This window comes from Neophocaena asiaeorientalis, unplaced genomic scaffold, assembly GCF_003031525.2.
Source record: "Neophocaena asiaeorientalis asiaeorientalis breed wild unplaced genomic scaffold, Neophocaena_asiaeorientalis_V1.1 scaffold703, whole genome shotgun sequence".
Classification (NCBI taxonomy): Eukaryota; Metazoa; Chordata; class Mammalia; order Artiodactyla; family Phocoenidae; genus Neophocaena; species Neophocaena asiaeorientalis.
The window spans coordinates 574,605-589,059 of NW_020174434.1; positions in this window are offsets into that span (position 1 = coordinate 574,605).

Genomic DNA, 14,455 nt, shown 5'->3' on the forward strand with positions numbered 1-14,455 from the left:
GAGTCCTGTGGCCTCCAAAGGCCATCACCCAGCCACTTCTCCCCCGAAACCAGGGCCCGCCATTTCCTGCCAGGTCGTTCTCAATAACCTTCTAACCCGTCTCCCCCCTGCCATTCCTGTCTCCCAAATTCATCCTTCCCCAGAAGCCAGGGTGATCTTTCACACCACCAATCAGAGCATCTTGTCACGATCCAGTTCTAAAGCTTCCCAGCAGCTCCCCTGCACACTTTTCATAAAATGCAGATTCCTTACTTGGCCCTGCCTCTGCCTAGACCCCTCCTTCATCTGCCTCAGCCATGCTGGCTGGCCTCTTCTGCTCCTCACGCAAGCTGCAGGGTCTACCCCAGGACCTTTGCACTGACTCTCCCCTCGGCTGGGGTTGCTCCGGCTCCGGATGTTTCATCTCACTCCCGGCTCGACCCAGTGCTTACATCCTAAGTAGCCTATCTTGACAACTTAGTTGTCTAACCTTCTGTCCCACCTCCCCTGCATAGCGTATGAGCTCCCTGAGAGCACAGCCCTTGTCTTTTCACAGCTTGTCCTCAGTACTTAGACTGGTGCCTGGCACAGAGCAGGTACACAATAAATATTTGTTCAGTGAATGAAAACAGGGAGTCAGAGACAACGTGCATAACTTTCATCCCCACACACTGTCTTGTGAAGAATAACATGTGTTTTCAAAATATTCTCCACCTTTACAAAGTGTCGACAACTTCGTTTTGCTGCCCCCTTTAGAAACGACCTCCCACCCACCATGCCGGGCAGGGCCTTGAAGGACTTCTAAGCTCTTCCTTAGAGCTTCAGGCAGCGTCTACTGATGGACAGGAACTTTACTCAGCTATCAAGCACCTCTCCTTAATATTGATGATGATCCATCAGTTCTTGTCACCAAAAAAAAAAAAAAAAAATCTAAACACTTCAGCATCTCTTGCAGATACATGAAGATAAAGACCTTAGGTAAGTAAGAGGTTAGATAACTAGGATCAAAGCACCTGAAATCACGTCTTTGTGCTGCTGCCAATCTTGGAAAATTGTTTTCCTTCTCTGGGCTTCAATTTCCTCACCTACGAAAGGAAGGAAAATGCTGAAAGAGTTTAGATGAACGTGTAAGTTTATTTCTGGGAAGGTCATGCTGCCATTGAAGTATATTATAAGGAAAATTGAAGCGATCAAGGAAAATGATCACTATGAAAGTCAGGACTGCAAAATAGAAAATGTTTCAAATTATGTAGAAAACTTTTCAATTATTTGAGGAAAATAATGAATAATGGGAGGTATTATCTATATACATTGGAGGATCATGAAAGGTTCTTATTTTCATCTTTCCTTTTCCTTTATTCTCTAAGTTGTAATCAATAAGTATAATATTTTCACATCCCCTCCTCCCCCCTGAAAATTAATAAACCTAAAATGAAGCCAGCTCACCAGGGAGCTGCTAAATTCCCGGCTTGCCCTGACAGCCTGCGACTGCGAGCTTGGGATCCGTGTGGTCGTAGGATGATCTGTGAGTGCTGCTTGGCGTGAGGGTTGGTGAGAAACCAGACCCAGGAATGGCCCCTCAAAACACTGCATCCCCTGGGCTTCCCTGGTGGTGCAGTGGTTGAGAGTCCGCCTGCCGATACAGGGTACAGGGGTTCGTGCCCCGGTCCGGGAAGATCCCACATGTCGCGGAGCGGCTGGGCCCGGGAGCCATGGCCGCTGAGCCTGCGCGTCCGGAGCCTGTGCTCCGCAACGGGAGAGGCCACACACACAAAAAACACTGCATCCCCTTGCCCCTAAGGCTGCATTTAGGGGATTGGGAGCCAAATGAGGCCAAACAAAGGACACTGGGATTTTTCTTGAACTCTGGAGAAAGAGGTTGTCTTTTATTATTGAGTTTACTAATTAGAACTGTCAGAGGTACCATCCTCCCCGCCCTACAGGAAGTGTTTGCTTGTGAATAAAATCAACTAAAAGTAAATACAGAAATAAATAAAGCAGACCTGAGAGACAGGAAAAATAGAACAAAATGCACATAAATACCCATAGATTTCTGTTGACTTCATTGAACCCCTGGACTCAGCTGGGAACAGAAGCAAAACCATATTTTGACCCTCCTGGCTACCTGGCCCAGTAAGTGTCCCTTCACGTCTACACCAGTCTGAGACGTATTTGTCACGAGGCGGATTCTGACTCTTAGACACCACCTGTCACCTGCGTGTTCTAATTGCCTTCCTAGTGAGCCCTGTACCAAGTGCGGCAAAGTCCACCTGGGTGGTGCCAGGGGACGAGGGCACCCGCTCAGGTTCCTTTTCTCCTGTGCATGGCTAATGGGGGCAGGGCTGCCTGTGCACCCCTGGCCTGAAGGGCAGGGGTGGCCACCTCACCTTCCAAACCAGAGGGCCTCGGACTTTGATTCGGGGACAAAGTTAGAGTCTCACAGACCTCTCTCTGGATATTTTCCATGTCACAGCTGCAATGTGCTGTCACCTGAGAGCAAAGCAAAGCAGGGAATGAATACTTGAAACAATGCAGCTTATTTCCACTGGAGGCTTGGCCGTCACTGCCCTCCCTACTCTTCTTTCCTGGCTTCGGTCTTTAGCTTAGTGCTTCAGTGTCCCCTTTCCAGTCCAGGGAAGACCCAGGCTGGCAGCCATGGAACCCAGAGGGAGGCTTTCAGTGCCCTGGACCTGGTCAAGTTCCCTGCTCAGCCTTCTGAGCCGTAGCCCCCCGGATGCCCCCAGTCCTGTTTTCCGGACACTGTGTTCCTGCTTTTCCCCTGAATATTTTGTTGGTTTCCATTCCTGGGGAAGACGATGAAACACTTGGAGGCTCCGAAGTCTTTCCCAGAGGTGGACACTCTTTCTTTCTACATATGGTCAGACAAGGTTCTCCCTACTGTGTGCCAGACTCTGGGTGTACCAGGATGCGGAACCCACAGCATGGACTGGCGGGGGACGCAGATAATTCCAATGCAATTCTGGCATAGAAACAACATAGGACGCTTTCAGGGCAAGAAGAGAAACACCTATGTGAGCCCCAGAAAGCTTTATGGAAGAAACTGCAACTAAACTTAGTCTTAAACAATGAATACAAGTGGTACAGGTTGCCGGAGGGGGTGTTATAGGTTGAGGGTCCAGCAGAAACAGACATGTGTTGGTGAGAGCATCAGGGACACAACAGGAAAATACGAGCCCTGAGCAGGTGCTGCGTGAAGCGTGAAGCAGAGAGTCCAGAAACGCGACCAGAAGCGCACAGGCGGGCGCAGAGATCGCAGAGGCTAGAATCAGCCTGGTGGGTCACAGCCCTGAAGGCAGTGAGGAGACATGACGGTGTCAATCAGGAAAGCAGCAGTCATCCCTGCATTTTCAAGAGTTCAGCTAGAGGTGCCATTTGGAAGAATTTGCTGGCCATTGAAAACAGGTATTTGCTTGATTGTAAACGCTGTTTGCCACAAGGCTTCCTGATGACAGACCCCACCCAGTGAATCGGACATCTTGGAGACTGACCCCAACGTGGGTATGGCTCAAGGTTGTCAGACCATTTGGCCGTCGTAACTGGGCTTCACCCAGACTGTTCCCCAAAGCCCCAGGTTCACTCCCATTTCTCTCCGTCCCTGAGACCTGTCACTGGGATCTCACTTCACCCAAAGCGCAGGCCACCTGGGCCATGGCACTGACTCAGCACCCACGTTCGCCTCACAGCTGCTCCGATCCCTACTCGGGTTAGCATCACAACACACGATTTTGCAAATGGTCTGGAAGGCTAAAGGACTTCCCTGAGATGATAACGCAGACGTCATGGCCTTTCCAAGTTTACACCCATATTTTGTTGTTACGCTTTCTGTTCCAAAGCACTGTGAGTCGCTGGGTAACTTTTAGGCACACAGATCACCAGATCCCATGCCCAGGGCTCAGCACACAAAGGTAAACCGGACACAATTCTGACCCCAAGGACTCAAACCTGTCTCAGCAAATATTTAATCATGTTTTTCCCAAGATCACGTGGCTTCCTGGTAACCCCAGGATGGGTTCTGAGTTAGGACCCAGCACCCCAGACCCCCTGGTGTATTCCATTGCCGCCATCCCAGTATTAATCTGGGGGCGCAGTGAGAAATCGCCTCTGGGGACGTGCTAATCCGACTCTGGTCTGCTGCTGACCCTCCTGAGAGCCTGCTCTGGAATCCCCCAGCAGCTAGATTCTCTAGGAAACAAGCTCCCCGGTTTTAGAGGTGGCTTTCTGACCAAAGCGCATCATCAGACTAGCTCATGCTTCTGAAAAAGGAATTAGAGAAAACACGAAAGGCATTCAGCAAACAACCTGCCTGATAGCAGCGTCTAGTCCCAGCAGACTGACTTTCGCTCGTACAAACGGCAGAGACAAGACCCCACAGCCGGAAGCCTCATCTCACCTGAGCAGGGTCTCAGCCGGGCTCCCTTTGTCACTGCATCAGTGGGCTCCCAGCTGGGGGAGTTCCGTGCTCTAACCCGTGGCTTGTCTGGGAATCACCGATGCAGCTTCTAGTTTCCTCTCGCAAGGCGATCGTCAAAGCATCCTCCAGGCTGCAGAATGAAACCTGGATTTGGAACCCTCTCAAGGGCTGCCCGGGGTGCTTTTTGGCACACTCAGCGACGTCCGAGCCCCAGCCAGACTGCTGACCTCGCACTGGTGCTGTGTGATATAACTCTCTCGCACGGGGAGGCATTAACTCTCTCGTCCCCACGCTCGTATCCCTCATGTCTCTCCAAGATGCAGGCTCCTGCGATGCCACTGCTCTGATGCCCAAGCTTCTCTCTGCCAGGGCTCCAGCCTTGCAGGGGTTCACGATCCATCCCCTGCAAAAGATGCCAGCCAAGAGTTCATCATTTTCAGGAATGATTAATCCCAAGGCTCTGTTAAAGTTCCTCCCCTTTATTAATTAGGCCAATTAAAATATGTTTTCAGCATTAAGATATTTGTAAAGATTTGAGTGTTTTCCCATAAATACCTATTCATCGAAGTCATTTTATTCTTTAAAAAAAGTCCAGCAACCATTCCTTCGTTCCTGTTTGTCATGTTCTCATTTGATTTACAAGAGTTTAAACTCCATATGGAATGGATATATGGTTGACTGGGGAGACATGGATATTTTTTAAAAGGTAACCACATAGGAAATTAATAATGCACATTAGAATAGGGACTATGTTATTGGAGGGATGTGAGAGACAGAGAAGAAGGACATAGAACGGAGACCTGGGTTCCAGTTCCAGATCTAATACTCACTTAACTGTGCAGATTTATGCAAGTGACATGGCTCTCAGGCTGCACCATGCCCCCAGGCTTGCAAGCATTTAGGTGAGTGGGTTGCCAAAGCCCCTTCAGCATCACCCTTTTAATAGCTTTCCTTTCTTGAGCCAAGAAAAGAAAAGCTCCCTGTTTGTGGCTTTCAGAGGCAGCGTGGCCATCAGAGGGGGCAGTCACTAGAATCACTGAAGACACAGATTTAGACTCAGCGCCATGTTCTTTCTGAGCTCTGTAACTAGGACAGATCTGGGAAGAGATGGATGCCTCAGCATCCTCGTTCACAGCACGGGAAAGCACTACCTGTCACCTGGGCTGATACAGGTACTGTAAGAATTAAGTGAATTGATACTCGCAGAACCACTGAGAACAGGGCTCGGTCCACGGTCAGTGCTCAGTAAATGTGAGCCGTCTTTATTACTGTAGTCCACCGTTGGTCCTGGCTCTTCCTCAGCTATTTTACTAACATGCAAATCTCTTGTGGTGCTTATACCCTTAAAAGTCACAGCCCTGTTGAGATGGGTTCTCACAGATGTTTACACAGATAAGACCACCTCTCTATGCTTAAGAGGCAGGGTCTTTCTCTATGCTTAGGAGGCAGGGTCTTACATTAACAAAAACAAAAAGAAACAAACACACAAAAACAAAAAATTTACTATGTGCTGGGCATTCTGTAAAGCACTTTTTCTATATTATCTACTGTATCCCGGAGCACTATGTAAAGTGTTTCCCTTTCAATAATCATTTAAAAGATTCCCAATCGTAATACTAACATAGAAAAAATTATATAATTTGCCCAAAGTGATAGATCTAATTAGTTTTGAATCAGGATAGGAACCCCGGAAGTCTGATGCAAATTCTACCTAAAACATGAAGTCATTCATCACACGAATTACCAGAGGAAGTAAAGGAGATTCCAACTAGGAAGTAGAAACAGAGATGGGCTTTACACAGGAGAGAGAGAGATTGGCCTTTTCTCTTCAGTCTTTCTTTTTTCATGGATAACAGTGAGCTGTAACTTTTTTTAAAATTTATTTATTTAATTTATTTTTATTTGTTGCTATGTTGTGTTACAGCCTTTTCATTGTGGTGACTTCTCTTGTCGCAGAGCATGGGCCTCAATAGTTGTGGCACGTGGGCTCAGTGTTTGTGGCGCACGGGCTTAGTTGTTCTGCGGCATGCGGGATCTTCCCGGACCAGGGCTCGAACCCGTGTCCCCTGCACTGGCAGGCAGATTCTTAACCACTGCGCCACCAGGGAAGTCCCGAGCTGTAACATTTTATTGATGCACAAGCCTTATAGAAAGTTTTTTAAGTATGGACACCAAAATATATATATATAAAATATGATATAGACATATATAGATAGACATCGATGTCTCCACACCACACTGAAGGATAATAATAAATAGTAAGAGCACAGCACCCAGAGCGGAGGACCTGGATCTAGGAGGACAGTGTCTTCAGTCTCCAGCCTTTTTGGGGTCACTTCTCCAGCCTCTGTTTATGAAGTTAACATTCTACCAGCTGCAGAGGAGAAACTTTAACAGGGTCCAGCTGCAGTAGCATAGGGCAGGACAAAGAAGGGTGTGTTAAGAGCTGAGAGGCAATCCCGTGATCACTGGCAAACTACCCAAAGGAATACATCTGAGGAGGAGAAACACAGATGAACAGAGAGGAGCAGCCCTCCTTGCAGGAAGACCTGAGCCACGGCCAACCTCAGAGGTTTTGTGTTTTAGGGAAAAAGAGAGAGAGAGAAAGAGAGAGAGAGAGAGGAAGGAAGGAGGAAGGAAGGAAGGAAGGAAGGAAGGGAGGGAGGAAGAAAGAGAAAAATCTCTTCTTCACTGGCTTGTCATTCATTAAATCAAAAATTTGCATTGATAAGTCCAATATGCTGGTCTCAGCACTGAAGATCTTTTATAGATATAGGAAGAAGTCTTTATGTCCATCTTGAGTTCATTTTCCAATAAAAGGAACCTCAATTTCCTTCTAGTTAGTTCCTACTAGTTCTGAGAATTACTACATTTATACATTCCAGTCTGGGTTTTTCATATGACTTTACCCAAGCTGTCCCCCTTTCAGTGTAACTGTCTTTGATGAGTCCAGCTAACGACATCCCATTCTGTTTCACACACTCTATTATTGTGAGGAAGTACCCTGGTATAAGGACTCATTCCAAGTCTATTTTTCTTGTAGGACCTTTAGGGACAACGGCTGTGCCTTATTCATCTGCGTTCCCCTGAACTCTAGTTTCAGGTCTCCTAACCTCTGAAATACTGAAATATGTGACTGAAATCCTCTCTCTTTCGGGGGTGGGGCTGTTCTTTGCCCTAGGATTTGAGTGGCACCCTTGGCCTCCAACTGGCCTCCAACTACTACGTGACAGTAGCACCAACCAGACAACTAGGAATGTCTCCAGACCTGCAGCATGGCTCTCCTCCGAGCCAAACCAGCCCCATTGGAGAACCACCACCCAGTCTGATTACTGGGTTGGAGTTAGTAGTTTAAAAAATGGTTTCCTATATGGGAAAATAATCTAAAAAAGAGTGGATATATGTATATGTATAACTGATTCACTTTGCTGTACACCTGAAACTAACACAAGATTGTAAATCAAATATACTCCAATAAAAACTTTTAAAAAATGAAAGTAAAAAGTGGTTGTTGAACAAATATTAAATTACAAGAGGATCCACTAAATGTAACATAAGATGCAGCCATTTGACAATCAATGTCTATCAATTTATTTCTCTCTGAAGGTACATACTTCAAATTCAATCTTTAAGTAGTAAATCAGATGAATATACTGAACTATATGTTGAAGTATACGTTAACTATATGTTAAATACTTTCCTAAACTTGCATGTAGAGTTGCAAGAAAATAAATGTCTGTCCTCATTGAGGCTAGCGGACAAATAAAAAGACTTTCAAAAACACTCCCACACAAATATGACATATATGCCCAGGTAACAGAGGCAATCATCACTATACATTGATTGATTCCTTTCACAAGTAACTATTGTTCCTGCTCTGTATTAGACACTACCACGTCTAGTGCATGGAGTATGAAACTATATAAAAAACAGTTCCTGGGCTTCCCTGGTGGCACAGTGGTTGGGAGTCCGGAGCCTGTGCTCCACAACGGGAGAGGCCACAGCAGTGAGAGGCCTGCGTACCACAAAAAAAAAAAAAAAAAAAAAAAAAACAAAAAACAGTTCCTGGCTTTGGGCAACGGTAGGATGAGAAAATGTAGTAAATAAGCGAGTACAATAAAATACTGTTATTCATGTAAAAAAATATTTAAGCCGAGTGCTGTATATTGGTAATGTGATATTGAGCAAAATTGACATAATCTCATGCAGCTAACGGTCTAGAAAAGATAACACACAAATTGAGAAATAAGTAAGAATATCATAGTGACAGTAAGGAAGACCATTGGGGGTCCAGGTTGGGTGTTCCTGTCTTAGATTGGGGGAATACTTGTGATGATTTTTTCTTTTTTTTTCGGTACACGGGCCTGTCACTGCTGTGGCCTCTCCCGCTGCGGAGCACAGGCTCCGGACGCGCAGGCTCAGCGGCCATGACTCACGGACCCAGCCGCTCCGCGGCATGTGGGATCCTCCCGGACCGGGGCACGAATCCGTGTCCCCTGCATCGGCAGGCGGACTCTCAACCACTGCGCCACCAGGGAAGCCCTCCTGTACTGATTTAAAACATATCTATGTTCATCATTTTACAAAGTAGTATTATTTATTTATTTTAATTATTAATAATAATTTTTATAGACGAATTTTTAAACATTAAAACCATCAAAAAGCCTACCAGGCAGACATAGCCACTACTCACATTTTCATGTATTTGCCTCAAAATAAATAGAGAGCCAGAGATGCATAGAAATATAGATCTATAGATTTTTTAAAATAGAGATGTAGGTATTAACCTATGTAATTTTTGTGTCTTCCTCTTTATTCTCCTTTTTCTTTTTTCTTACACATTTGCACATTTGGTTGTGTGATCACAGCACCAGAGGACTCCGAATAACCCCCGTATAATTTTCTCCAAATGCCCAAGTCAATTTAGAGGGCATGGGACACACAACGTGATTGTTCAGTCTTGATTTAGCCAAGGAATCATTTCCTTAAAGGACACCTAAGAAGAGACCCCATATGTAAAGCAGGTAAAGATGAAAAGTGTAAGTGCCGTGAAATAGGTCCCAGACACCAGAGGCTCCTGTGAAACCACTCTGCTGAGCCCATGTGTATTCCCTGCCCCTGGATGGATGGATATAGTGGGTAAGCCCCTGGAGGCCAGAGAATGGCCTTAAATACAAGCAACTCCCCTCAGTGGTGTGCTGAGCCCTGTGCCCCTAAAAAGTCTCTGGCTACCAGCTGATGATTCCAAACCTCCAGGCTTTTCTCCTTTTCTGGGTCACAGGCCTTTCTCTGTGACCGGGTCACAGTCACCAAGCCGTACAGGAAGTGGGCAAAGCATACATCTTCCCCTTTCTCTTGGTCCATGCTTTGCTTGCTTCTCTCTTCCTGGGACTTTGCCACGGAGGCAGAGGATGGGCAAGCCTGACAAAGAAGGGCACCAGGTTCTGCACAACCCAAAATCAGTGCTTTGGTCATCTAGGTAACAGCAAGACATGAGTGCCATCGACCTCAGTCAGTTTTGACAAATTATTTTCTCTTTCCAGTCAGATACATTATTATGCCCATCCTGTGAGATTTTTTTTTTTAATAAGTAAACTGTATTGATGTGTGTCTCAGTATCATTTAAGCAAAACCACATACATAGATTGAAAACATAAGTTTAAATCCCAGCTCTGCTATAAACTTATCATAGAGCTTTTGACCTATAGCTTAAACTGTGTAAACCTCAGTTTTCTCATTATTAAATAAGAAAAATAATAACACTCAACACTCAGGGCTGTTACCTGAGGACCCATATGCAAAGCCTCCAGACCAGTATCTGGCAGAGAACAGATACTTTGGGCCCCGCCCTACACTTCTTTCCCTGATCTGAATCAGTTTCCTTGCTGAAAATTGGAAAGTAACTGTCCTTCTGTCATGCAAATATTATTTCAACTCACTCTCTCACCAACCCTCTCGAGAAGGCAACATGATCCTCTAACATGAATGAAATGAAATCACCCTGGCAAACAAGCTTTGTAAGATGTGAATCACTATGCAGTGCAAACTGTAAAGATCTTTAGCTGAGTAATTGGAGCACAGAGCGTGTCGCCATTCGTGAGCTCTGGTCCCCATTTCTCCTCCACCATCACTTCTTACTGGAATCCATTAGGACAAGACATAAAGAAACCTCAAACCGGCAGCAAAAAGATTTCACTCTGGTAGTTACCAGTTACTCTACTTTTTTTCTAGATACAAATGATTTCTGCATTGATGAGGCCATCTTTGTGAAGATAGAATCAGCTGATCTAGTATTTTTGAGAAACTGTGGATTTTGCAGGTGGGCTGCAGGAAAAGTCCTGCGTGCTTTCTAGGTATCCCTCCGTGTGACCTCAGAGGCAGGGGCTCCTGGGGCAGCGGGGTGCACGTTCCACCCACACGAGAGCAAGCCCAGCAGATTCTGGGGGTGGGGAGCCCAAGGCAGGCTGCTGGCTGGCGTTGCTCAGAAGCAGAGTTCTGCCCTTGAATTGACCTGCCTTTTTTCCAGCCTCCCTCATTCCTCATTCCGTCATCACCTGCTCTTCAATTGCCCACCAGCGGCATCCAAGCATGTCCCTTAGCTTGGGGTAACTTTTCAAAGGACACAGGACGTGCTTTTTCCTCCAGGGTCCCCAGGCAGATTCAGAGATGAAAAATGCCCATGAATATTTAATGAAGAGATGAATGTGGCAAAGCAAGGAATGCTAGAATCTGGGGGTGAGGTCCCAACCAGCTGATTTTAATTTTCAGTGAGATGTTTTTCTTTCTGGCTTCCCCCAATCTGAAGTCAGATGCAGATAAAAATATTTCATGCAGATCATCTGGCCAGCACTGCACAAAGGATGCTGACGTGGGCTGTACAGTAACATTTTACAAAGAGCCTGTGAGGTATATATATTGCAGATGAGTAAACCAAGCTCCAAAGGGTTGAAGAAAATTGCCTGATGTCGCACAACTAACGAATAAAAGAACTAGGATGGAAACCCGTGTTAGCTGCCTTGAAAACCAAGCTGTAAGCCTGGAAGTGTACAGACATGGAAGAGGGTGCATATTCTGTGCATAACCTATTTAAAAATGGAATTGCTTTTAGTTTGCCCCTTAATTAGTTCATAACCATTGACCTAACGTGCTGTCTCATTTCCTGGTCTGAATTAGCAATGAGAAGAAATTGAAGCAACCCATTATTACTATTCTATCATGGTCCTTGCACATTTTCAATTACCCAGATCCCTTCATTTCTTTAACTGCACAAGCCAATGTCAAAAGGACCTGGGTTATAGGTACATATGTGTGGTGCCACACGTAACATTATTCCCATCCTTTATTGTTTTAGAGAATAGCTCTCAAAATGAGATTGCTTCCCTGTGACTTTAAAGACATCATTTTGAATCTTCTCAGACTTCAAGGTCCTTCAAATGAAGTGAAGGTTTTGAATTCCACCCAGGTAAAGTGCACCTGTTCACACCTGCAGTGGGTGGGGGTCCTTACTGAATGAGGAGCCCGGGGCAGTCACAAAATGCCTCCTGACTGGTGGGTGGAGCCTTCCCTTGCTCCCATCCAGATTCGAGGTGTTTGCTTGTTGCCTGTAGTTTGAGGTTTGTTTTTACCTCTAGCCTTCTGTGCTAGGAATCAAACATCTCCTCTAGAGAAATGAGAACATTCTACTGATTCCCATCATGTCCCTGTGAAGGGACAATGCTATTTGTCCTTCAAATTCCATTCATTTCACAGCTGGACAGGGACCCTGAGAGCCTCTGCCAGGGTGTTAGCCCCTGGACCCCAGCCTCCCCCTGCAGCATCACCCATGCCACCTCGGGGGACGGCGGGCAGTCAGCAGCATGTGTCCACTGCCCCAGGTTCCTTCGTCCATGACAGCCCACGATCGTTCTTTTCTTTACCTGGGAGTGTAACTGAGCAGAACACGCCGAATGCCTCTGTGAGCCCAGCTGTCAAGGTGGGAGGAAGAGACCACAGCCATGCCCACGTCACTCTCCCCTTCTGAAAATTCACAAGGTCCCATTCATTCAAGTCTTCCGTCTGTCCTGCAAGAGCTACTGTGTGTTTATTCTGTGCCGGGCCTGGTGATGCTTAAATCACATGGTCTCTGTGCTCAGAGGAGCACGGAGGAGAGAGAGGCTAATACAGCTTAAACCTTGTCCCACTGGTGCCCTGGGTGCCAGTCCCACAGCAGAAGGCCTGGCAGCGCCAGCATTTAAGGAGTGGGTGGGCTCTGAGGATGAGTCAAGGACTCGAGAAGCATTCTGGAAGGGGTGGCATTTCAGAAGAGCATTTCAGAGAGAATTCAGGGTCGGCGCCCTGGGAAATCAGAAAGGTGGGAAGTTCGGGTGGTTGACAGGCAACCTCCTCAATGTCAGGGAAGGGAAGAGAATGTAGGATATTAAAATGATAAAGAGGAAAGTGGTACAATTCCAGCTCTGGGGTGTCTGAGGCAGGATGCTCCTTGTATTGAAAAGATGAAGAGTAACCCAGTTCTAAGGAAGAAGAAGCAATGAGTGTGCTTAACCCTTTCAAGGAGTTTGGATTGAATTGTGTCCCCCGGAAAGGTAGGTTGAAGTCCTAACTCCCCAGTACCTGTGAATGTGATCTGATTTGGAAATAGGGTCTTTGCAGTTGGAATTAAGCTAAGATAAAGCCACTAGGGTGAGCTTCAGCCAATAGGACTCATGTTCTTATTAAGAGGAGGGAAATCTGGACCCAGACACACGGGGAGAAGCCTCTGTGCTGATGGTGTGGGAATCGGAGTGGGAGGCTGCAAACCAGGGGGTGCTCAGGATTGCCGCAGCCTTCAGAGCCAGGCAGAGCCAGGGAAGCAGTCTGCCCGTGTCTGCTCCGGCTGCCAGAATACAGTACAGCAATCTGAGGGGCTTAAATAAGAGACATTTAGCGCCTCACAGTCCTGGAGGGTAGAAGTCTGAAATCAAGGTGTTGGAGGGACCATGCTCCCTCTGAAGGTTCTTGGGGAGGCTCTGATCCAGCCTCTCTCCCTGCTGCTGGTAGTTTGCTGGCACCCTTTGGTGTTCCTCGACTTGTAGACACATGACCCCAGCCTCTGCCTTCCTCCTCACATGCTGTTCTCCTTGGGATTATGCTGTGTCCCAATGCTCCCTTTCATAAAGACTCCGGTCAGATTGCAGTGGGGAGTATGACCCTTCAAACTCCTCAATTTGGGGCTTCTCGCTTCCAAAACTGTGAGAAAATAAATTGTTGCTGTTTTAGGTCACACAGTTTGTAATACATTGTTATGGTAGCCCTAGGAAATTAATACAGCTGCTAAAATAAAAGGAAAGATAAAAAGATAATTCACATAGGAAGTCTATTTTGAGGGAAATGATTATTTCAAAGCAGCTAAGCAAGGGAATGGAGGAACTTGAACATGCTGGAGACGGAAAAGCAGGGCCTGTGACCCCAGGACAAACAGGACAATGAATGAATGAATCGCAGGCTTGCATGGCATCGGGGGCCAGGATGGAAGGTTAAGGAGGGCGCTTGGGTTGTTTTACTCACATATTCATTCAGTCACTGGCTTGATTGTCCACAGACAGGAGAAGCTAAGACAGGACAGACATGATGGTTAAACCTGGGGGGCCAGGGGGGGGGGAGCACGGGGCCCTCAGAGAAATCAGGACCTTTGAAGGCTGGGGCCAAGGCTGCTTTCACAGGGAGTCACTTGTGCAAGAAACAAGGGCAGTCTTTCTACTTTCTTTCTTTATCCTCCCCAGTCTGGACCTGTCACAGATTTCAACTTTAAACTAAAAGCAGTATTTCAAAGAGGAGTGGACCAAGGCAAGTTTCTAATTCAATTTTGAGTTATGCAGTCAGTGTGAGGGATCACTTGCCATCTGGCATATTTCTGTCTCATCCGTGGTAGAGAAGGTTCCAATCCGTTTGCTGAACACCCAGGAGGAGACGCCACCACTCCTTCGCTTTCCCTCCTCGCCAGCCTGACCCCAGAGCTGCCCCCAAGCTCAATGGTGCTCCCTCAGCCCCACCCCAGGCCTTGGGCCA